Raw genomic sequence first — 25,910 nt, 5'->3', positions numbered from 1 at the left:
CTTGAGAGCTTTCAAATGGAAAGTAGACTTCACTAGACTGTGTCATCTCCCCTTAATTATCTCCTAGTCTTCAAGGAGCTTTCCTGAGACAAAAAAATAGATGCTAATACTCTATTCTCCTCTTGACATTCATGAAACTAGATACTAATCACTTGGACATTCACTAGTACTGTAAAAAATCTGAACTCTTCCATAATTGTGTCAAAGCAAAGAGTACAGGAACCTCAGGAATGCAGTCTCTTCCTCACTCTCCTCTTCAACGTCTCCTGCATGTGCATATAATTGGCCAAACCAAAAATGGAGATCCTGACTCCAGTGTACTATGGTGTTTTTCCTGATGGGTATGGTCATATCTGGTCTCTATGCCTGGAGATGGTGACCAGTGCCTCTAAAAGGTGTGACTCTCTACAGGTGCTATGTATACAGCCCAAGTTTACCTTTTTCTTCCAAGTTCAGAATCAAAAAGAGGGGGGTAAATAACAATGGAACAGATGGAAATTGAGGACAAAGCTTTTTTAGGTTCTATGAGCTAAGTGTAAATCACACCATTTCTGCCATCTTTAATCTCTGAGAAGTCTGTAAAATGAAGAGCTATAACATGCTGACAATAGAAGCCAAGGTCAGACAGGTCCCAGAGCTTACCCTATTTACTGTGAAGGACCATTCTCTTGTCCTCTGCTTCCCTTCCTTTGTCTGCCATACTGTCTACCTACATGATGATCAAAAAGCTCGAATTTACTATATAAGTAAGAAAGCTATTGAGCAAGACGTGGTTATACCTCTTAGTTGAAGAACTGAAATGAGTTCATGCATTTTATTTTTACACCAGTGAAGTAACATACATACTATATTTTATATCATGATGTTGTTTTTTAGTCGCTAAGTCATGCCTGAATCTTTTGTGACCCATGGACTATAGTCTGCCAGGCACCTCTGTCCATGGGATTTCCCAGGCAAGAATACGAGAGTAAGCTGCCATTTCCTTCTCCAGGGGATCTTCCCGACCCACTGGATTGAAACTGCATCTCCTATACTGTAGGCAGATTTTTTTACTTTTTTTTTTTTTAACCACTCAGCCACCAGGAAAGCCCTTTTACATTTTACTATGTGGCAAATGTAAGTTTGAACATACTTATTTTCTTTCTGGTCCTACTTTCATTTCGAGGAGACATTTGTCTCATTCTTTGTCATTGATGGATCTTTAGGAAAAAGGGTTCTTTCTTCTAGTCTCCACTTTAACCTAGTCTTTATCCAGAGGATCTGTGAGTGGCACCATGGTGGAAAGTGCTTGGATTATTTCAAGGCTCAGTCCAAAAGCTGAATGCCACTCTCTCCTTTTCAGAATATCCCTTCCATGTGTGGACATGTAATTGTAAAATACTATGCTCAGACATTAAATAGAGTTTAGCAGGGGAATTCTGCCAAGTATATCTGTCTGTTTGTCAGCGTATTAAGGAATCCACTAATGGCAACTTCAAATTATAGAAACCCAGGGGAAATTATGTAATAATAGAGAGGTCATCCTAGGAAATATGCTATTTTTAATACTTTTATTCTCTCTATGATTAAAGTCTCAACAGTATCAAATAATATTTGATAGTTGTTGAGGTTAAGGTCTTGACAATATTAAATAAGACTAGACCACTAATTAGGCTACTAGGCATGAGAAATACTGAAGGCATTAAAAGATTACAATTTATTATAATGGACCATGACAGTTATCATTCGGGACTGTTCAGAAAGTCTTCCCATTACCATTTTTTAGTGGAAGGTTACTTTGCCCACTCTTGCCTACCCATTCCTAGTCACTGTTTCTCAGTCCCTGCCACAGAGGTAGGGCAGTGACTCAGGGCTCACCTGTTTTATTCCTCTGGATTCTCAGGTCTGTTCAGCAAAGGGCATACTATTTAAACCAGTCAGCGAGACTGACTACTTAGTTCCTTATTTCCAGAAGTAGGAGTATTCTTGCCCCTTAAATCATGTACCAGGAGGGTATGAAGCTGGGGGCTTCTAAGAGCCATCCTCTCCATCATGTTGAGGAGCCAGTCTTCAGGAGGAAAGAAGGAAGCCAAGCAGATATAACATCAACCTCTGGTTTTGCTCAGAAAAGCTAGAACTTTCAAATAGTCATGCTGTGACTTTACAGCATGACTAGATTATGCAGTGATAAATGGTTCGTTTCAATATTGAGTGGTGACCTCTTTCTCTGATGGGAGGAATAAAGAACATTGTTGAAAAAGTATTAGGACACCTAGGCTATTGAAAATCTGATCTCTCCTAGCTCGTAGCTGTTGCTTGACATTTATGGTTATAGATCTGTTGTTCTGTCTTGACTGTTATTCCCTCCCTTTGACTTGTTTTAATATATGAATGTTTTTGTTGGGAAGGTAACTCCTTAATTCTGAAACTTAAATCTAATTCAGTTAATCAAATAACTTAATTGTCAACAAAAGGAGCATGTTGAGGCCGAGGTAGAGAACACACCGTGGTGGACGAATGGTGGGCTTTGAAGGGGACGGTCTTTCTTGCGCTCTTGAAAACATTCCTCACCTGTGGGACACAGGGTAAAAATCAGCCTCGCAAATTCACTACGAGACTAAATAACATGATGAGAACGTGAAGTCTAACCCACCTGAATATTAATCCTGATTTGTTAGATTAACTCACACTTACTAGATGGTATAGCCCTAGTGAAGTTTCTTCCCTCGACAAGCCGTAGATGCCTTCTTAGTGAGGTGCATATTAACACCCACTTCATAGATGTTTGAAGTATGGAATGAAGTAATATGTGAAAAATGCCTAGTGTTGAACCTGGTCTATAGTAAATGCACAATGAAGCATATTCTGTTTTTGTTAAGATCTCTAAATAACCAAGCACAGTGCCTCAAACATTACATGCCCAATAAATATTTATTTGCTGATTCTCCTCCCATCCTCAGCCGCTGAGTGTTGAGATGGAAGGGAAAAAACTGAGAGAGAGGGAAAAAAACCAGTGGTGAGCTGAAGCTGGCTGGCACCAACTTGCAAGGACCAACTGTTAACTTTGCAAGAATTTTTGAGTCAGCATTTAAAGTGTGAAAATGTTAGTCATTCAGTCGTGTCTGACTCTTTTTGACCCCATGGACTGTAGCCTGCCAGGATTCTCTGTGCATGAAATTCTCCAGGACAAGAATATTGGAGTGGGGTACCATTCCCATCTCCAGGGGAGTCTTTCTGACCCAGGGATCAAACCTGGGTCTCCCACATTAAAGGCAGATTCATAATTAAAAGTTGAATGATATAAACCTACAATTATATAAGTTATATTAAGGATAAGGGCAATCAGTTCTAAAAGCTTGTCCCTTTCTAATTGTTTTACTACATTTTACCAGTATCTATGTTTTTGAGGTTATTTATACTTATGCTGGGAGAAGGAAATGGCAACCCACTCCAGTATTCTTGCCTGGAGAATCCCAGGGACAGAGGAGCCTGGTGGACTGCCATCTATGGGGTCGCACAGAGTCGGACATGACTGAAGTGACTTAGCAGCAGCAGCATACTTATGCTGTCTATGTGGAGTGAATATGATGGTGTGTTACAGCACATTGATCCCAGTTCCATGTTCATTAACATCAGCTATGTCAACAGTCTTTACCCTGAAAGAAAAAGTGAAAGAAAGAAAGTGAGTCACTCAGTCATGTCCAACTCTTTGCCACCCCATGGACTTTATAGTCCATGGAATTCTCCAGGCCAGAATACTGGGTTGGGTAGCCTTTCCCTTCCCCAGGGGATCTTCCCAACCCAGGGATCAAACCTAGGTCTCCCACATTGCAAGCAGATTCTTTACCAGCTGAGCCACAAGGGAAGCCCAAGAACATTGGAATGGGTAGCCTATCCCTTCTCCAGCGGATCTTCCCAACCTAGGAATCGAACTGGGGTCTCCTATGTTGCAGGCAGATTCTTTACCAACTGAGGTATCAGGGAAGCTTTGCCCTCAAGGAAACTGGAAAATGCAACAAATTAGACATTTTTCCCTCCCAAGAGTCAGTGGCTTAATATACCCTGGCATACTGCAGGAAGGATATTACCGAGAACCAGTGAAGACGCACATCCTCTGCTCACAAAATTTCTAACTACATCAGGCTACTTTTGGTTCTGAAATGACAACCTTACTCAGTAGAAATTTTCCAGTCTTTGAACAAGTGGTATTTTAAAAATAAGGCATAGAGGTTACCCCCAGGTTCTGATTCACTGGGTTGGTAAGGGCTGCACAACATGAGTACCAGGTCCTATGTGTCATTGGGAAATGAGATCACATCTGCAAGGAAACACCCATCAGAGGATGTCTCAGTCACCCTCTGCTTCATGTTGATAGAAAAGAAAGTAGATGAAAAAACTATTACCACTTCAAATAAGTCATCGACTTTCTAAATAAAGACTTGGATAATTAGACCTGAAAATACCTATAGTTTTAAAATGAGAAGAACAATGGGACTCTGTTTCTGCCTTGTAGTGGCTGCATTATAAAAACCCAACAGTTATGTGCTTTCAATTGTTATCCCTCATGAAAGAGGAGATAAAGAAGAGGAAGAGGGAAAAACAGGAGGGGCAAAGAGAATCACTTTCAGAAAGTCAGTAATAATTAAAAGCAAAGACATCAAAGTCTGCTGTTAAGTCATAATTATGATGTTTATATGATGAATAAAAAGAAGTATGGATGGTTCCCAGTTAAATATATTCTTAGAGCTATTTACATAATTCAAGGCATCCACCAGAACAGTAATAAAACACATACAATGTAATCAGTCAGTTCAGTTCGGTTGCTCAGTCGTGTCTGACTGTTTGCAACTCCATGGACTGCAGCACGCCAGGACTCCCTGCCATCACCAACTCCCAGAGTTTATACAAACTCATGTCCATCGAGTCGGTGATGCCATCCAACCATCTCATCCTCTGTTTTCCCCTACTCCTCCTGCCTTCAGTCTTTCCCAGGATCAGGGTCTTTTCCAAGGAGTCAGTTCTTCCCTTCAGGTGGCCAAAGTATTGGATTTTCATCTTTAGCATCAGTCCTTCTGATGAATATTCGGGACTGATTCCCTTTAGGATGGACTGGTTGGATCTCCTTGCAGTCCAAGGGACCCTCAAGAGTCTTCTCCAACACAGTTCAAAATCATCTATTCTTCAGCACTCAGCTTTATTTATAGTCCAACTCTCACATCCAAACATGACTACTGGAAAAACCATAGCTTTGACTAGACAGACGTTTGTTGGCAAAGTAATACCTCTGCTTTTTAATATGCTGTCTAGGTTGGTTATAACTTTCTCCCAAGGAGCAAGTGTCTTTTAATTTCATGGCTGCAGTCACCATCTGCAGTGATTTTGGAGCCCCAGAAAACAAAGTCTGTCCCTGTTTCCACTGTTTCCCCATCTATTTGCCATGAAGTGATGGGACCAGATGTAAAGAACAATTATATTCTAGATAATGAAATGTGATTCCTCTAGCATGAAATATTAAACACATCACTATAATAACATTTTTAAAAAGATAAATGAAAACAGTTAGACCTAAATATAGAAAAACCTGAGAGTACATACAGCATTTGTTAGGTTTTACACCGATCAAATCAAATAACTTCTTGTCACCTTCATATTGTCAAAAAGTCCAGTATAATGCAAATGAGACCCTTCTTCATGTGAGATGTGTTGGATAATGGAACCAGCAAGTGATGCTTGATGATAAGTGGCCAACTTTATAGAGTACTCAGCACAGTGATTTCTGAAGGTTGGGGAACACAGTAAGAGTGGCCACATACTGTGTGCCAGATTGTGTTATTGGAGTTGTGTGTGGCTCTCCAAACAACACAGGTGTGCTGTCCACATAGTCCTGCCCATACCTTTAATAGAACTGCCACTCTATCCAGTGAGAGAAGTTTTTCAGGGTGTTGCCAGTTTTCAGAGAATTTTCCAACCTGTTTCAGACTGGTAGAAGCAGGCCAGGTTGTGACCCTAGAATAAGGTCAAATGTCGGTGAAACCAGGGCCAAAATGGCTTCATCACTGCTCCTACTTTTCTATTCTCTTAAAAACTGCTAACCAACTACAAATCAAAAGTATTTACATGCTTGTGTAGAATATAAAACATACAGTTTTGTTGTGCTGTGCTGTTGATAGCCCAATGACCTTTATCAGTATATCCATGCAGTCACAGAAGTCTGCTCAGCTTCATGACTAATGTACTTTTTGGTTAAATATTGAAAGATACTGATGAGGTTACAAGATAAATTTTGTTCTCATGAAAATCTCTTGTATTCCTTCCAGCTATCTTTTCGTTTACTCATAAATTTACATTCAACATTGTTGCTTTCTGGTTTGGCCTACCAGCTCTGGGGTGAATTGTTTGTGACTTTTTTAGCTGGAGCCACCCTGACTCCAAAGATGAGGTCGATGGATTTTCCTTCTGCCCCACTATTGAGCCTCTCAGCATCACTGGTGCCGAGTTCTTGCTTCCACTGAGATAATAGATTTTATAGAGCGTCTCATTATAGTACCCTAGCCTTTTGTGAGGGCACACACACACACACACACACACAGTTGCACATGGGCACGAACATGCACAAGCACAACAAAGGAGAGGCAGCAGACTTGACTGAAAGTTTCAGAGAAAAGTGCAGGGACCGATGTTCAGACCCCCGTACCAAAGTAACCGAAAACTGAGTCTTCCGGTTTTCGGAAATCCTTCAGCTTTATCCCATGTTATTTGTGTCTTCTCACTCTTTTAATGCTCCTGTCATTTTCTTCTCTGTTTCTCTTTACTTCCAAATCCCGATTATTTATAACACAGCAGTGTTTAGGTCTCCCTCTTGGTTTTCTAATGACCCAACTTTTGTCCTGAATACATTATTAAGGTGTCCCCTTCTAAAAAACACCCTGTTTCCTCATTAAGAGAATGTGTAGCTCTAGCTATTGTCTTAATAACTTTTAACTCTGCCACATAAACCTGAGTCAATCAGGCAGTCAATAAATAGCTGACGAAACACCCAAGTTGTGAGAAGAGTTACATAAATGATCTTCACTTCTGTGTGAAGTTAATACCTATTCTCAGGTATAGAAACACCAGAGCCAGTGCTTTCATCCCCCCAAATGCTCATAAAGGTCCCCAGATATTTAGTGTTATGCAATATTGTTGGGAAGACATGGGACCTTTAACACTCTCTCTTACAACCTTCCTTTCTTAGGAATATCTTAAATAGAGGAAAAATAATGACTAGAGTTACTTTGGGAAGTTCATTTAACAAAACATTGCAAATGCCATGTATGATATATGGACTTCAAAATTAAACATATTTAATATCAACAGTTGGATTCTCACTCTGACTTTGACTTGGCTCTGTGTCCATGAACAAATTGCCTGAGCCTTGATAACTCTAAAATTAATGATCATGTGCCCACCTCAAAAAATTATATTGAAAATTAAAAATTTCAGTAAATTTCTTAACACCATTCCTGGAATACAGTGTTTAATAAATATCAGTTATTATTATTCATTAGCTTTATTGAAATATCAAGCATGATGTGGATCAACATGTAGAGGCAGAGAGAATCTCTCCGAACCTTCGTTCTACAAAAGCAGTTGTTGTAGTTGTTGTAAAATACTGCCAACAAAAACCTTCATCCTATACCCGTGGCATGGATGCTCTAGTCTTTCTATGTGGACATGGAAGGTTGAGAGGTCACTTTGCTTCTTTGTGTTGTGTGGCAGTTCTTCATACTGGATCTCAGAAGCAGCCAAGGATGCCTTTTCTCTCCCACCTTGGTCAAGCCATCGTTCTCCTTTGGAGTGTGCCCCCAGTGAAGATCAGGGCTTCCCGAGTGGACAGAGGAGTCTGGTGGGCTATAGTCCATAGGGTCACAAAGAGTAGGACATGAGTGAGTGCCCCACACACTTCCAATGAGGACCAGCACTGTCTTTCTTCCCTAGCTACTTCAGAGGCAGGGATGAGGGGATATAGGTCTCTTCAGTTTCTATCCCGGCTACCTAGTTATTGAATAATAGATGTTAAATATTATTTTCTATTTCTCCCACTATTGTTATTACTGACCCCATTTTAAACCACAGTCTGCTGTCTGTTTCACACATAGTACAGCTGAAAAATCTCTAGCCACAGAATTTCAGTTGTTTTTATCATCATGAAAGCCCCCAACACAGTGGGCTCTCTATTTTATATCTGCTGAGCAAAAGAGGGTAATGTCTGCTGTGATTTTTCTGATGTCTCCCCTCCCAGGGACTGTCCTTCATTGGGCCGACACCAGTCCATCTCCACTGATGCCATTCTCCTGGCCTGCTGCTCCTAGCCAGTGTCAGGGAGCTCACCTTTGTTCTCTCCTCCTCACTAGCTCTTTCTATTCCCTGCATAGCACTGCTGGAGTCCGGCACTTAAAAGTCTTACTCAGATACAAGCATTAACCGCTGTTCATCTTTGAAACATTACTATATTTATTAGTCCTTTATTTACAATCTAAACACTTGCTGTATTAAAGAAATAGTTTTTGAAAACTCATAGTTGTTTAAAAGGGAAAATCAATCTCTTAAAAATGATTAGTCTCTCCTCTGAGCCCTGGTTATCCTTTTAACTGCTTCCCCACTTCACCTCGAACATGATTGAGCGACTAACACATACACACAAGGATACATACATACATCTAACAAGTATTTCTTCCCTTAAAACTTTTTCCTATTTTTAAAAGCTATTTTATGTTTTTGTTTTTTAAATTTTTATCTAATGTTCCTGTAACAATAGTAAAGTTGTATTATTATTAATATAAGTATATTAAGTATCCTTAGTACATAAGGTTATTCAAGGAATAATGATGGTAAAGGCCATCAGCTGTATGTGTAAGGTAATGAAGGTTTTTGTTTTGTTTTGTTTTGTTTATTAAGGGGAAAAGAGAGCAAATTTGTGTTAGAATAAAATATCAAGTTGATCCATAATATGCAAGAGCTGAGAGAAGAACAAAAGTTGAATGTGTAAAATGTTAGGAAAGTATATAAAATACTGCCAACAAAGACCTCTCCACACCACTTTGGAAAGAAAGAAAGAAACCTGATTTATTGTTAAGTATAACAGAGTACATAGCCCTTAAGAGATGACCAAGGCACTATAAAATTTCACACAATTTATACAGTAGAGCAGATTCAAAGTTCACGGGGAACTGAGGAAGGCAATCACTTTAACTGTACCCTTCTGAAAGAATAATATAACTTATCTCCTCAAGAGACAGGGGTTACATCATGAGATTAACTCCTAGGCTAATTCTGGAGCTGTATGTTTACATCTGCAGGGATTATGAAGCCCTCGACCTTGGAGAAATTTCTCCATTGTAAAACTGGACCCTGGAGCTATCTGGCTTCTGGAGAAATTTAGTTACCTTCCAAAGATCCACTATGTCACCAAGGAGATCTTTCAAGAGAGGAGGAACAGGTAAGAACGGAAGAGGCGGTAGCTGCCACTTCTGCCTGTGTTTATGCGGAGTTTGCAAATAATCACTTTAACACATAAGGCCGTGGAAAGGTGTGGTTAGCCTCAGCACTTCCCTTCAATCTGATTCTGTTTTGATAGGCTTTTTCATTAAATCATGTTTTAAGAAGCTTGTGAATCTTTAACTGTCAAACCATATTTTGATTAAAAATAGATTAGATTTTCTTCTTGTTAAAATGAGAAGTATTTTGGTCTTTTCTTACTAAGGGATGGTAGAGCCATATTTGAATACTGTGTAATCAGCCCATATCATAGAGATGATGATTCTCAAGAGAAAGGTTTTACTTTTCTGCTGGCCTTACCTTCCTAATTATTAAAACAATAAATAACTGAAGCTTATAAATTCTAAAAGAATTATTTATGATTGCGTTACTTTTTCCATGTGTATTTTAAAATACCATCCTGTCATTTTAACAGGTCATTAAGCTACAACCATTTGTTATCGGGTACCCATCCTTCTACTGTAACCAAGTGACCAAATATCCCCTCAATATCATTTTGATTTTGCTTTCCTAAAATCAGATCCTAAGTTTGGAAAAGTTAAGTTCTCAAATATCTTTTGAAATTAAAATTGCCTTTGATATTTCTCCACCCTATCTTTGATTTTCCAGGCTCTGGAAAATTATAAGACATTGTCATTTCACTTATAAAAAGAGAGATGAAAATAATTATTAGTTTGGGAGGCTCAATATTTGTTAATTAGCTCAACACAATTGTAAGAGCCGGATGGCGAGAGCTATAAATCAAGAGAGAAGCTTGGCCTTCCATGTCATTGATTTTGTAGATAACATATTATTAATATAAATGTTCAAAAGATCGTACACCCTGCAGAATTGAGTTGGAGGCCCTCGGTACCCTATCCCTGTCTGTTTCATTGGTTAGATCCCCATCAGAAAGCTGTGCTTTGCAGCCAAGTCGAGAATTTTGTTTTCTTCCATTTTGTTATTATTAGGTACTACAATAGATTAACTATTACTCTTTAGCCTTATCACAAGTGGTTTCTGCTTTTTCACTGATGCTTTTCTGAAGGGTCTGCTACAGGTTTCAAGCTAGAATTTGTTTTTCAGCGAAATAGGATACTCTCCGAGCCCTGTGAAAAGGATTCTACCTGATATCCCTAACTATTGATATTTCAATAAAAAGTGTGGGTATAGACTTAAAGATGATAGCTGGGATATCTTTAAGATGGCTTTCTGAGAATCCCAGCAAAGTGAGTCTCTTTAATCAAAAGAAATAATTTTGTTAAAACAGGGCTGACCTAAGATCTAGCAGAATAAGAATGACATATCAAACTGATGAAAAAAATTAACTGTGATTGTTTCCTTAAAAATTTAATATTCTATTTTCTGGTTAGTATATAAGGAAGCACCTTTCTTTCTTATTTATTTTATTGCTAACCCTCTATTTGTTGTTACTCACTTGCTAAGCTGTGTCCAAGTCTTTGCAACCCCATGAACTGCAGCACACTGGTTTCCTAGTCCTTCACTATCTCCCGCAGTTTGCTCAAACTCATGTCCATTGAGTCCTTGATACCATCCACCCATCTCATCTTTTGTCACCACCCTCCCCACTTTCCTCAATCTTTCAAAACGTCAGGGTCTTTTCCAATGAGTCTACCCTTCACATCAGGTGGCCAAAGTATTGGAGCTTCAGCTTTAGCATCACTCCTTCCAATGAATATTCAGGGTTGATTTCCTTTAGGATTGACTGGTTTGATCTCCTTGCTGTCCAAGGGACTCTCAAGAGTCTTCTCCAGCACCACAATTCGGATCCTCAATTTAGTAGACTATGATTTGTAACTGAAATGAAACATTTTTAAAAAAAATCCTATCTGATTCTCACTGGTTCCTCAGAATTCTGAAACAAATACTGGGCTTCATTACTTTTCACATCAAAATATTTGCTTTCAGGTTCAGTAAGAATCTGTTCTCCTATTTACCAGGATTTAAGTAGACAAAATGATTGTGCAAGTGCTGTAGTTGGTGTGTCATATTAGAGAGGAGTACTCATTTAATCAGCTATGAGAACCTCACCATTAAGAGACAAGGGTTGCCTTTCTTTATGAAGTTAATGCCTGCAAAATCCTCTAAGGAGAACAGGCCTGGCACCTGGCTTACTGGGTTCCAGTTCACAGGGAATGAGGAAGGTCACTTCCTGCCAGGCCAGGGACATTGGCTTCATTTAGGAACTTTGAGGAAAGAGAAGCAGATGAGAAAAGTTTCTTGGGTTTGACTTCCTCTCCTTGGGTAGAAGAGCAATTGATTAGAAGTGTTTGAAAGTTAAATCTGAGCTTCTTTATAAAAATGTCCAGGAGGAAGTTAATCCTTTGGCTCCAGTAGTTGCTTGATACCAAATAGCTGCAAATTCAAGGAGGCTCACAGGAGTAATTAACTCTTCTTGTTCTGCATATGGTAATAGCCAAAATATGAGGCCAGCCTTTTTGGGTTTTGGTGTAATCAAGAATACTCTTTGCCACTTATTTATGACCAAAATGGGAGACTTGAAATAAATATTATCTAAAACCTAAAAGTGAGTAAAAAATGAGGGAGGCATATCCTTTGTTACTAAGATCCTGTTTAACAAGTTTACCAGGTGAGTATTTAATTCTCTAGCAGTATGCTCTTATGTTCAACTCATTATTTGCTATTTAATTTGGCCCCAAAACATGTTAATTATATATTTATGTCTAATAAGAAAGGTAACCTCAAAGTTGATTGCCTTTGCCCTATAGCACACTAATAGTCTTAATTTAACCCAACAGTCTTCCTTCCTTCCTTCTTCCCTCCCTCCTCCCCTCCTTGCCTCCCTCTCTCCTTTCCTCCTTCACTTCCCTTCATCTTTCTCTCCTTCCCCCACTTCCTCCCAATTTCCTTTCTTTCTTTCTTTCTTTTGGTTTTTTAAAAAATGTTTATGAATATCCAGTTCCTCAAATATCTTTGGAATTAGCTTTGCCATCTTACTAGATTCCTCATTATTAAGTTTTTCACATGTGTAGATTTTATATTTATAGGAGAGTCATTTATTTAACTTTCTGGAAATTATACTTTTATACTCTCAAATAACACACATAAGAATCTGTTTATTTTGACTCTGATCATAGCCTCTTTGCATTTGTCCTGCACATGAAAAAAAAAAAAATCATGGATATTTACCTATATTTGAATTTGTAATATTGTTCTCCTGCTTCTGAAAAAGGAGATGAGGTAGTTTACATTTAAAATGACAATGCAGCATGTTTGAGCCCACATGGAATTTACTGTTGAATTTGAAAAATGTCTGGCAAATGAGTGGGAGATACCCATCAGAATACCATTTTCATGATGCTCTAGGAAACTTTTTGGCACCTATTAGATTCCAGAGCACAGAGTGCCATTTGGTGTTATACTTCTGCTGTTTTGGCATTTTCGATAGTGGCATCTGCAGTGCTACCCCAGGGAGTGGGTGGTACCCAGTAGGAACTAGTGATATCCAGAAGGAGAGAGTAGTCACCACTAGAAGCAACAGTGGAATCTAATGTGGTGGTGGTACCCCACACAGTGGGAGCAACCTTTGAAGGAGACAGCTGGTCTGTTGGCACTGGAGGCAGTTGGGAAGGGAATTAAGCTAATGTAGTCCAAGTGCATTCCTGATTATAACTTGCTAGAAAGAGAAACCTTGGCATAAGTACTGCTTTAAGGATGTCTCTTGAATATCATTAATCTGAAATTCACGTTTGATGGCAGTTCTTTGGAGAATGACTGAGGGCTTCTATTTCAAGTTTTATTATTAAAACATGCATCCTCCGAACAGTAAAGCAGCAGTGTTGTTATTCTTTTTGGAAATTAAGGAGCCTGAATGTTTTTACCTAAACAGAGCACAGATCGTCCCCTGTAGGAGCTGAGTCACAGCATACCTACAGGTAGAATCAACAACATCTTCAGAAAAGAGATTCAAACCTGCCCCAAAGTGCAAACACTGAAGCTAGGGAGCCATCACCCGTCAGTGGTTTAGGAATCACTTGATAATTAGGATGTCCACAGATAGATGTTTTCTCCTTTTCCTTTTCACATTTTAGAAGATGGGAGAAAATAAAGTTATTCATGAGCCTATTCAGTTAAACTGACAAACTGCATTACCTGAAAGAAAATTAGATAAGTGTAGCAATTACTTACAGAGTATGTTATTAACACTTCTGGGAAATCAGTGGATGAAAGGTATTGTTCATGACAATGAGAATACATACTGCTACTGTGGAAAGTACAAGGGGTTTGCTAAGTGAAAGTTATTAAATAACCTCCACTGTTGAGTGAATGGCTTCAGTCCTAAGTATTCCTGTTGTCTTCCTCTTACACCAATTATATCAATTAGACCGCTGAGAGCAAAATGGAAACAGAGTAGGTAATAATAGCTTGCTGGGAAGCCACTGTTTTAAGCTTCCTTTGACGAAAGTTATTATCAAATCCATTGGTTTTAAGGCACATACATTCTGTTTCTGAGAAAAACCTGCCCCTTGAATTATCTCCCATTTGCTAAAACATGTGGTGAATATTGCACCTAAGCAATGTTAGATTTTAGAGACTACAAGCTAAAACCATTTTCCTTGTCAGATACACTGGTGTTTAAGAGGGTTGTACTCATCATGACTAAGGATAGGAGAGAGATTCTGATTGCCTGAGAAAGGGGAGGAGGGGATGGCCTGGGAAGAAACTCAAACTGCTATTCAATTCCACAATAACTCAAGCATTTGATGATTGCTGAAGCTCAGTATTATGAAAGAGAGAATTCCTATCAGAGATTTTAACAGAAACGGAAAGAATGTAACCATTCTTTTTGTCTTGCACAGTATTCATTGTGTTTGTATAAAAGGGAGATGCAGTTTTTATCGACTCCATGAATTCGAATGCAGTTGATCAGGGTGGTAGGGACTCAGAGAACTGGTCCATCTGTTTCATAAAAAAGCAATGTGCACAGAGAAGATGTTCTAGAAGTACCATATTAACTCAATTACAGAGCTAGGACCAGAACCTTGGTTTCTGGATTCGTCAACAGAGTTCTTTCCCAGAACACATTGAGCTACCAAAGAAAGTTGTGCAAGAATATTCAAACAGGTCAACATTTCCTCGTCTTCTCTCTGATCAGAGTATAATTCATCTTTCTTGTTGTACATTTTATGTGATAGACTTGATTATGCTTGTGTCCACATAGATTCTTGCTGCTGTTTGAGAAACAGATTCAGTTCTCTGTAAGCTGGAAAAATGTCTTTGACTTTAATTTCTTTCTTTCTTTCCTCCCAAACACAATGAAATCTAGTCTACGTCCACTACCTATTTTAATTCAAAATTCCATTAGAATATTAAGTGATAAGAGGCAAGTAATTTCATCACGAGTACCAGATCAAGTCAAAATAGTTGTCTGGACATAAGTTTAGAAAGATTCTGAGCAGCACAGATGATCTAAGCAAGCAAGCAAGATGGTTATATTAATCGGAGCTACCTATTAGGATGATGAGATAAGGGGTGAGAATGATTTTTAAGAATTTCAGTTGCTGCTTCAAAAAGACCAAAAACATAAGACTGGAGATTCAGAGATGGGACCATACAGTATGTGTTCTTTGGATGGAATGTTACTCTAATGTGCCTGAAAGACAGAGTGTATTAAAGATATAAAAAGGAAGCTGTCCAAGGCAGTGGTCATATTGCAAGCAGCCTAGTTTACTGGGCTCTGGAGTTTGGACACTGCTCAAACCATCAGACATTTAGGTCACATGCATGGCATTATTGAAGCCATTTTATAGGAATATTAACTGAGGGGCAGTGTGTAGGGACAAGAGGGAAAAATTAAATAGCACAATCATAGGCTGCTTCAAAAGGCTGAGTGAGAGGCAGTGAACACTTGGACTAGGACTTTGATTGTAAACCTAGAAAAGATGGAGTGGATATGAATGACACCGTGGCAGTAGAGTCAGTAGTGACCAGTATCCAACAAGATGACTGGATAATGGAAAAGAAGGGTCAAAGTAAACCCAACGTTCAAGCCTGAATTGTTATTTTATTAACTGTAATGGGAGGAGTTACAGGTAGAATCAAGGAAAAAACCTGGTGAATTTTCTTTGTTAAATTTACTTCTTCCCAATCAAGAGTTAATTATCTCAGAATTGTAGGATATTCATATGAAAAGTGACCTTAAGAGACATATGTTCAAACAAAATCATGCTTGAGGGCTCTTCTATTTTTTTTCATATCTATCATCTTTAGTAAATACATCTTTATGTCTTCATTTTCATTTCTAGACAGCTTGAAAAATACTCTAGGTTAATATCTTCTTTTTTTCTGATGGTTACACAAGTAGAGAAAAAACCACTTTCTAATATTTTAATCTGAAATGTCTAGTATTTATCTATCTCACTACAATTGAGTAACTATAATCTCACAATTAGTACTCAGTTAAATTATGGATTATTTTACACTGTAACCAAGAACCTAACATTTTTACACTACTGGGAACTGTACATGGTGCTCATGACTTATTGGATGAGCACAAATGGATGACTCCATTTGTAACTGGAAAACAAACCAGATACTTCTAAAAGCTGACAACAGCTAGTTTTGTCAATTGTAAAGAATAATAAGAGTCAAAATGAATTTGGACAAGTGACAAAGACCTTTTCCCAGAATAATCTTGGGTTTAAACATAACATAAATGTAAAAGTTTCTCAATTGTGTATTTTCTAGGCATCCTAGCTTTGAAACCTCATATTATGAATAATATTTTATTGAATTAAGTCCTAAAGTGTATAGCCAGAAAATATCCATGATGTCAATGCTCTGCTTTCAAATTTCTCGTTTGTTCTATGTAGTACTGCTAGCAAATTTACTTGGGGCATGCCTTAGCTTTAATAGAAAATATATGTATCTAATAACCAGTCAGTTTTATATGAGTTTTATAGAAAGGTTCTTGGCTGAGTCTGTTTCAAGCAATTAGACATGGGATAAGCTCAAACTAGTGTTACAGTAACCAAATCCAAGATTTTAAAACTTTAACTACAAAGAATCTAAATTGTTGAAGGTATATGTAAAATACAAAACACTTCTTTTATATTTAACCTAATGGCTTGTTCCTGACTTCAACAACCTACTTTCGCTTTCTAGTACATTCTGTTGGCCTTCTAAGCTATAGTCCAGAGATTCTCCTGATGAAGATCTTGACAGTACACAGCATCCCACTCACTAGAAGAAACTGTTCTTTTTTCTTTTTCATGTTCACAATTCTTTTATTTTTAATGGAACATTAAAAATAAACTGTTCTTAGTATTACTACTCGACAGAGCAGTAAATGCTAAAGGGCTCAAAGGGAGGCAGCCATAATGATTGAAGCTTTTTATTTTCTCCCAAAAGCCCTATTCTGAAGCTCGGGGGAAACCCTAGGATAGGACAACCAACCAGAATGGGAAAGCCCATGGAAGAGAGAGAACAACAGAGATTTATCCTTTACATGGGTCAAGTCAAAACAAATGTATCCATTCTGCTAAAGTTTATCAACACCTAGCCCCTACCATGAATAAATATGCATACACATAATAAACATACATATATCTAAAAATAAGAGTGTGATTTGAAGGTGAGAAAGGAGACATAGTAATAGCTGATATGTTCGCACTGAAGAGAAGAGATGAGGGAGTTTACAGACGTTTCCAAGTGCAGCCTCTGTATTTCCGGCTGATGTCTACCACAGAAGGGCTTTCACTAGAGTCACCCCACTACTCAGCTTCCTTCTCCAGATCCTTACTCATTCCTTCCTAGGGGAGAAGGGGTGATTTATCTGATTCATCATCACGCTTTAGTGTGGTTGAACTTTACCACTGATGTGAAAATTAATTTGGTGAGTAAAAGATTAAAGTAAAAAGATACAACATCTAATTAGATCAAACCTACGAGGCATCTGGCATTGCCTGGGAAAGAAATTGGTGTCAGTGGTGACATATTTCAAACTTGTTGCACAAATTAAGCAAGAGAACACCCACAATCCACTCACTACTGTGATTTCCACATCTACATCATGTTGGGCCTCAGGAAATCTGGAGTTGTCGGGGCTGAGAAGTTAACTAGAAAACTAGGAATTGCTGGAATTTCTATTGTTTTCCTATGGAATTCCCATATGTGTAGGTGAGTGTTCCAAAGGGAAGGTGAGTGTGCTTTGTTTGATGACTAGGATTGACATTGCTGCCCACAGGAAAGGGGGTAATTACTCAAAAGGCAACACTAATTCATTGCCAATACATTGAATGACAGGGCAACTGGGTTAATCAAAAACCTATACATTTTTATTGTTTTTACTAGGCATATTTACTTATGAGTGTATAAATACTTAGAATGTGGATCAACATATGCATATTCATAAAATACATGCTTATGTTTATGTATATAATAAATACAATCCATGTAGGAAAATATGGAAAATTTCAAACATGTGCAAAAGTAGAGACAACGGTATAATGAATTCTCCATGTAACCATAACCCAGTTCAACCATTGTCTACTAATAGTCAGTTTGTTTCTTTTATACCCCCACTCATTTCCCTTTCCACCTTCCTGATTATTTTGCAATAAATACCAGATAGTATATTATTTCATCTGTATATACATCAGTGTCTCTAAAAGGAAAGAAAAGCCCCTCTTTTAAATATTATAATACTGTCCTCACGCCACATTTTTATTTAACCGTATTTTTATTGCCTTTCTCCCAGACCTTCTGGTTTTCAATAACATCCACATGATCACTCAGTTTATTCATTTATTATATATATGACACACCTAACAGGTTTAATACTGCCATCAACAGTATGATTGCTGAAAAATGGTTTAAGATTTTTCCACACTTTTCTTTGTGCTAAGGGATGTACTTTCAAATTAGTGTGTTTTATTTGGAATAGTTCCTATGTCAGTTCCACCAACTGGAAAGACAGATTCATTTATTTCATTTTGCTCTTGATGTTTAGGGTTTATTTTTTTAATTTCAATTTTCTTTTTTAATTGTATAAAATATTTACATACTTCCAAAATCAAATCCACAAAAGCAACTGATATCCATGGAAGTTTAACTTCTTTCTTTCATATTATTCCCTCATAATTCTTTTATTATGGTGTTTATTACTTTGTGATTTAAACAAATAAACATATCCTGGCATAGTTAAATAGTAGAATACAATCCACACTTTTTTTCACTTTGCTCTTTTTACTTAATATATTCTAAAGAATATTTCATGGTAGTATGTAGCTATATTAATCATTATTACTATAGGTATATAGTTCCCATTGTGTTCATGTACCATAGTTTATGCAATCTATTCATTATTATTATGAGTTGAATTGTGCCCTCACACACAAATAAGGATATTTTTAAGTCCTAACCCCTGGTACCCGTGAATGGGATCTTCCTTATTTATACCTAGAGTCTTTGCAGATGTAATCAAGTTAAGATGAGGTCATGCTCACCCATTACTTGGGCTCTAATCCAGTATGACTGGTGTTCTTACAAGAGGAGGACCGAGACACAGAGAAAGAAGATGGCCATGAGACAAAGAGAAAAAGATTGGACTGACACATCTCTAAGCAAGGAATACCAATGATTGTTGTCAAAGACCAGAGGCTAAAAGAAGCAAGAAACGATTGCTCTCATGGTTTCAAAGGAACCAATGGCCCTGGCAACACCTTGAATTCAGATTTCTAGCCTTCAGAACTGTAACATAGTAAGTTTCTATTGTTTGAAGCCAACTGTCCCACTTTGTGGGAATTTGTTGTGACAACCCTGGGAAATTAGTAGTTTCTGGATTTTTGCTATTACGAACAAGGCTGTCATGAAAAGCTTTGTAAACACGACATTTTGTTGTGTTTTGTTTTGTTTTTTCATAGTATTTTGGAAGGAATCTTAGAAATGAGATTGCTGGTCCCAAGGTAAATGCATATATAGTTTTGGAAGACAGTGTCAAATTTTCTTTCATAGGGGTTTTATCATTTTGCATTGCCACCAATGATTTTCAAAAATGTCTATTTCCCTACCCCTCACCCCTAAAATTTTGCCAGTCTGGTAGGTGAAAATGGTTTCTCATTGTAGTTTTCATTTTGATTCTCTCTTATTGGTAGATTGACTACATTTTCATATGGTTAACAGTCATTTGTATTTCTTTTTTGGTTGTCTATCTGGCCCACTTTTCTATATGTGTATCTCCTGTCCCATATCTAGAAGTTATTTTTATACTAGGGCTACTAACCATTTAAGTTTTATTCTAAATGTTTTTCTCAGTTTTTCTTTTTATTTGCTTATGAGGGGTTAATTATTTATTTGTTGTCATATTTAAAGCATTTTAAGCTGCTTATTTCTTAAATTGAACAGTTTTGATCTATAAGCAATCCATGAGGAATATAAATACTTTTATTAAGGATAAAAGCCAATATAGATGACTATTTAGACAGTTTAAGTTTTTAAACTTATTGCATATTATGGGTTCCATGCTCAAAGTTCACTTTGAGGAGGCATGCTTCCCTGGTGATGCTAGTGGTAAAGAGCGTGCCTGCCAATGCAGAAGACACAAGAGATGCTGGTTCTCTCTCTGGGTCAGGAAGATCCTCTGAAGGAGGGCATGGCTACCTGCTCCAGTATTCTTGGAAAATTACGTGGATAAAGGGGCCTTGTGAGCTATAGTCCTTGGGGTCGCAAAAGAGTCGGACAGGGCTGAGCAGCTGAGCAAGATAGAATATTAAGTTGCATGGCCTATAGCAGTCAGATTAGATACGTAAAGGGATCTTTGCTTGAATTAAAACTTTCCATCAGGTAGATGTGTGTATGTGTGTTTGTGTGTGTGGACAGAATGTATCAGTTTGCTTATTAGTAAGGGATGAATCAGCAATTAAACATTTAAAAAATACATCCAGTTTTAAAAATGCATTCATTTCACATTTACACATACTATATACATGTATATATATATATGGTGTAACAGTTCAACTTTTATCAAACACTAAAAATTTGTGACATCTAGGACACATAAATATATATCTTCTTTCCAGTGAATTTGTCATCTAAAACTGATCTATTTTATCCAGACACTGTCAGTAAGTATTTCTATAACCTTGAGCAAATGTGCTTTAGCTCCTGTCTCTGTAAGATGAGGTGACTGGAATAAAATATTTCTAAAGCCCGTTTTCCAACTCTAACAGGTATTAATCAGCTTCTGTGATAAAGATCTGACAGATTTCTTAAAAAAAACCCTTGAACCAATTTTACCTCATGATTAGTACTTATGATCTGTACAAAAATCCATTTTGGCCCCTCTTACCTGATAGGTATAAGAACCGAATTTCACATTGTGCTATGCCTCTCCCGTGCGTGGCCCGAGTGAATGTTTATGACAGAGTGGTGTTTACACGTGTAAGTGAAGGTGAGGACGCAGGGTGAACTCATTTCAGGGTGTGCATGTTCAAGCGTCTCAGACAGTTCTCCTTCAGGTGGGGCTGTGCAATGCTCCTTTCCTCCTTCTGTGATAAGGAGAGAGAGGAGGGGGAAAGCAGAGTCTCCAGGTGTTTCCCGCAATGACATTCCTAGTGGTAACTTCCTGTGCCCTGCTTGGAGGCAAAACTTCAGTTAATGCTGAGCACCCAGGGTAAAGTGCCCCATGAGCTAACCTCCCTCATGCCTTTCTCTTCATACAAAATATACCTTGAAATCATATTTTTAAAGTTTGTTTATAAGTTATCAAGGAAACCCAGTAAACTTATAAACAAACTTAAAAATATGATTTTAAGATATAATTTGTATGAAGGAAAAGGCATGAGGGTAGTATCTACCTTTCAGACTAGATTGCAAGTTCCCTAAGGACAGGAATCCGATTTAATTTAAACAAATGATTATTTGATAGAATTTTATTTTGAATGCATTTTTATTGTATTTCTATTTGAATTTATTTTTTAATTTAATAATTATGGTAAATGTAATGCATAGTTGAATGGCATTTGATCCTCGGTATTCAAGGATTCTGTATTCCCAGATTCACCCATGTGCTATTTATAATCCCCAAATTAATACTCCCGGTGCTCCAGTGGGTCATTCATGGAGGTGCGCATGCACACAAGGCTGAAAAAGTTGTCACTTGTACATGTTCCCAGCTGAGGCCAAAGAAGGTGATGCCTTCTTATTTCGGCATTCATTCTTTTTAGAATCTATTTAGGGTCACAGTTTTTGAATTTTTGTTTTTGGGGGTTGCTGTTGGTGGTGGTAGTGATGATGATAGTTTTGCTGCTTAAAATGGTCCCTGGGTGCCGGCTGAAGTGCTGTCTGAGACTCCTAAGAGAGAGAAGGCTGTGTTATGCTTACAGAAAAGATACATGTGTTAGATAAGCTTTACTCAGCTACTAGTATGGTGCTTTTGGCTGAACTCAATGGTAATTAATCAGTATATATTAAATAAGGTGTCTTCAAACAGAAGCAAAGACAAAATGTTAGGTATTGATTGATTGGTGAAAATGTGAGCAGTGGCTTGCAGGAAACCTAACCCTGTTATTTCCCCTGTGGAGCAATGATTTGATATTTGCTAATTCAGTGTTTGTAGAGATTTCAGAGAATATAACTCCAGTGAATAATGACTCAATTGTGTTTAAATTTGGTTTATTTTTAAAAACATGGTATCTAAACTAATGAATATTTATACCTAGCATATACAGTTGACCCTTGAACAACATGGGTTTAAATTGCATGTATCCACTTATATGTGGACTTTTTCAGTAATAAATATATAGCACTACACAATCCATAGTTGGCTGAATCCATGGATGCAGAGGGTCCAGAGAATCACTTATAAATTATATGCATATCTTTGACTGCAGGGAGGTCAGTGCTGCTTACCCCTATGTTGTTCAAGGATGAACTCTAGTTGGTCAATAATGTGTCCAATAAATTATTGAATGATAATGATTATAATCAGAACCATGATTCCAAAAAAAGGACTTTTCAGGTAAATTAGTATTTATGGTAAATAGTCACTGGTGGGATGGATTGTGCCACATGCAAAGAACATATGCCATGGCTTATTGCAACCCTTTACTGACTGAGTTGACTCCAACAGATTCTTTAACATCCATGCCTCTGGTTCCTCATCTATAAAATCATGATTATGAAACTCTTATTTTGCAAAATAACTAAGGGGTTCTACCCCCAAAGCTTTTGTAAATTAATATGAAAGCACTACCCAGGCTAGTTATGATTATTGATGACAAGATCACAGGTCTGGAAGTTTGACCTTCAAACTAACATGGGGTCAAGGAGAACTCACTGTGAGATGCTGACTTTAGTCTCTTACCCATCAATGTCTATCTCAGAGTTCTACTTTTATAAAATGATGTCAGACTGGATGACTTCCAAGGTCTTTTCTGGCAGTAGCTTTCTAAGGACCTATGACATAGTAGGTTTAAGCTCTATTGGAAGGACTGATGCTAAAGCTGAAGCTTCAATACTTTGGCCACCTGATGCAAAGAGCTGATTCATTAGAAAAGACCTTGAAGCTGGGGAAGATTGAGGGCAGGAGAAGAAGGAAATGATAAAGGACAAGATGGTTGGATGGTATCACTAACTCAATGGATATGAGTTTGAGCAAGCACCGGGAGATGGTGAAGGACAGGGAAGCCTGGCATGCTGCAGTCCATGGGGTCACAAAGAGTTGGACATGACTGAGTGACTGCTGCTGCTGCTGCTAAGTCGCTTCAGTCTTGTCCACTCTGTGCGACCCCATAGACGGCAGTCCACCAGGCTCTCCTCTCCCTGGGATTTTCCAGGCAAGAGTACTGGAGTGGGGTGCCATTGCCTTCTCCAACTGAGCAACTGAACAACAACTAAAGGGATTTCAGAGAAGTTGTGAATGAATCATAGCTTAATCTTATATCCAGGACAAGCACAATGCCATGATCATGGTCCTGGTCCTTGGAACAATCTTGATTTTGCTCAACTCAAGCCCTTATAAACTGCCTGTCCCCATGGGAAACTCTCTGTTAAACCTCTGTTACTATGACAGTCTTTCCTTCAGGAGTTAAATGTTAATAGCACTCAAACTTGAGGTCTTCCTTGGAAGCATAAAATGATGCTCCTGAGAATTAAGGGGTATTTGTGAGCACTTGAGACTGGTTCCTAAGAGGATGACAAAATTAGAAAGTTAAAAATAAAGTAAAGCTAGATTGAAGCTCTTGATTTATTTATTTGTATAAATAGAGCTCTGCAGATATGGGTCAAAATAGTTACATATATCAATGAACAAGTCTAAATTTTATAAGGCTTAATTTTATTTTATTTTTTAATCAGTTTATTTATTTTAATTGGAGGCTAATTACTTTACAATATTGTAGTGGTTTTGCCATACATTGACATGAATCAGCCATGGGTGGACATGTATTCCCCATCCTGAACCCCCCTCCCACCTCCCTCCCCATCCTATCCCTCTGGGTCATCCCAGTGCATCAGCCCTGAGCACCCTGTCTCATGCATCGAACCTGGACTGGCGATTTTTTCATATATGATAATATACGTTTCAATGCTATTCTCTCAACTCATCCCACCCTCGCCTTCTCCCACAGAGTCCAAAAGTCTGTTCTTTACATCTGTGTCTCTTTTGCTGTCTCACATATAGGGTCATCGTTACCATCTTTCTAAATTCCATATATATGCGTTAATATACTGTATTGGTGTTTTTCTTTCTGACTTACTTCACTCTGTATAATAGGCTCCAGTTTCATCCACCTCATTAGAACTGATTCAAATGCATTCTTTTTAATAGCTGAGTAATATTCCATTGTGTATATGTACCACAGCTTTCTTATCCATTCATCTGCCGATGGACGTCTAGGTTGCTTCCATGTCCTGGCTGTTGTATATAGTGCTGTGATGAACATTGGGGTACACATGTATCTTTCAACTCTGGTTTCCTTGGTGTGTATGCCCAGCAGTGGGATAAGGCTTAGTTTTAAAAGGATACAAACTAATATGGATGTAGGTCAGATTGTATGACACTGAACTTTCCTTTCTTTAGCAGTGAAATGAAGGTGACAAGACCCTATTTTAGCTAACCTAGTAGAACTTTTTAAAGTATTACATAATGACAATGGCAAATGACTCTATTGCATACAAATCAAATGCCAACCAAAGACTCTTGACATTTCATTTCGGTCTATTGTTTAAGAAATTAACCAAGAAGAACTTAAGGAGAAGCCACAGTTTTAAAACTTTTAATATACTGTTTGATGAGAATAAAGCCATTCTCCTTTGTTCTATTAAAGCATACAGTTCTTTTCAATGACCCAAAAATGATGACTGCAACAATGAAAATCTGATGTGTCTGTATTCTAGTACTAAATATTCCCAAACAAACTAAACAACAAAATAAATTGTCCAGAGACATACTGAGTAACAAAATAGACTGTTATCCATGTATACCTATGGTCTGAAATGAACTTTTAATCCTGAATAATAAACTCACTTCCAAAGCCAAGTGCTACAGGGAGTGGAGTCTAAGTTTGACATCTGCCTCATTAGGGATGCAACTAGTCAAACAGCCAAGATTCTGTATAGCTATGGGCATATTCATATTAATTAAATTAATTTTGCAAATCTCTTTACCAGGAAGTAAATAAACAATATCATTACAAAACTATATAGTTAATAGAGATAAATATGTTCATTTTTGAAAGAGAAATACTCTGGTTGCTAAAATGTTCTGGCATGCTTCTTCTTTCTCTGGATTCAAGGCTATTCTTTCCACTTGCATAACTGTCATAGTGAGAAACAAGGCTCTTTCAAATCTCTGTATGGCTTATTCCTAAAGTCATTTTCCAGTAGCAGTGTGATGACTCATCCATATACAATGACCTTGTAAAAGTCATTTAAAGGGAGCTGTAGAACCTTTATTTAAATTGATAAAAACATCAAGAAGTCCAAGTATAACTCAAAGCAACCTTGGTTTTCTGCCTGTGCCAAAAGTAACTTTGTTTTCAGGGTTTTTTTTTTTTTTTTTTTTTTAATAGTGACCCTGGCTAAAACTAAAAACAACAGGATGAACAGAAAAAAACTCTTCAAATATCCATTAAAGGAAAATGATCATATTCTGTGACTAATCAGAGCTCCCAAATAGCCTGAAGTATGTTTCTTTATTTAATTTTTACTGAAAGCATTATTTGTATATGGGTATTAATATCAGAGACACCAGCTTCTCCGGTGGCTCAGACAGTAAAGCATCTGCCTGCAGTGTGGGAGACCTGGGTTTGATCCCTGGGTTCGGAAGATCCTCTGGAGAAGGAAATGGCAATCCACTCTAGTACTCTTGCCTGAAGAGTTCCATGGACAGATGAGCCTGGTGGGCTACAGTCCACGGGATCGCAAAGAGTCGG

At 37.8% G+C, this 25,910-nt stretch overlaps 1 long non-coding RNA gene across 1 annotated transcript in view; it reads left to right on the top strand.

The window, feature by feature from the left end:
• LOC122683954 overlaps positions 1–9,451 on the top strand; it is a 250,525-nt gene extending 241,074 nt beyond the window's left edge. The window contains exon 4 of the long non-coding RNA XR_006337876.1: positions 9,318–9,451. This is a non-coding gene — a long non-coding RNA (uncharacterized LOC122683954). The remainder of the gene's footprint in view (positions 1–9,317) is intronic.
• Positions 9,452–25,910: the final 16,459 nt, after the last annotated feature.

The sequence above is a fragment of the Cervus elaphus genome, chromosome 25 (assembly GCF_910594005.1).
Source record: "Cervus elaphus chromosome 25, mCerEla1.1, whole genome shotgun sequence".
Taxonomy (NCBI): domain Eukaryota; kingdom Metazoa; phylum Chordata; class Mammalia; order Artiodactyla; family Cervidae; genus Cervus; species Cervus elaphus.
The sequence above is the reverse complement of the archived record's forward strand: the minus strand, read 5'-3'. Positions and strand labels throughout refer to the sequence as shown.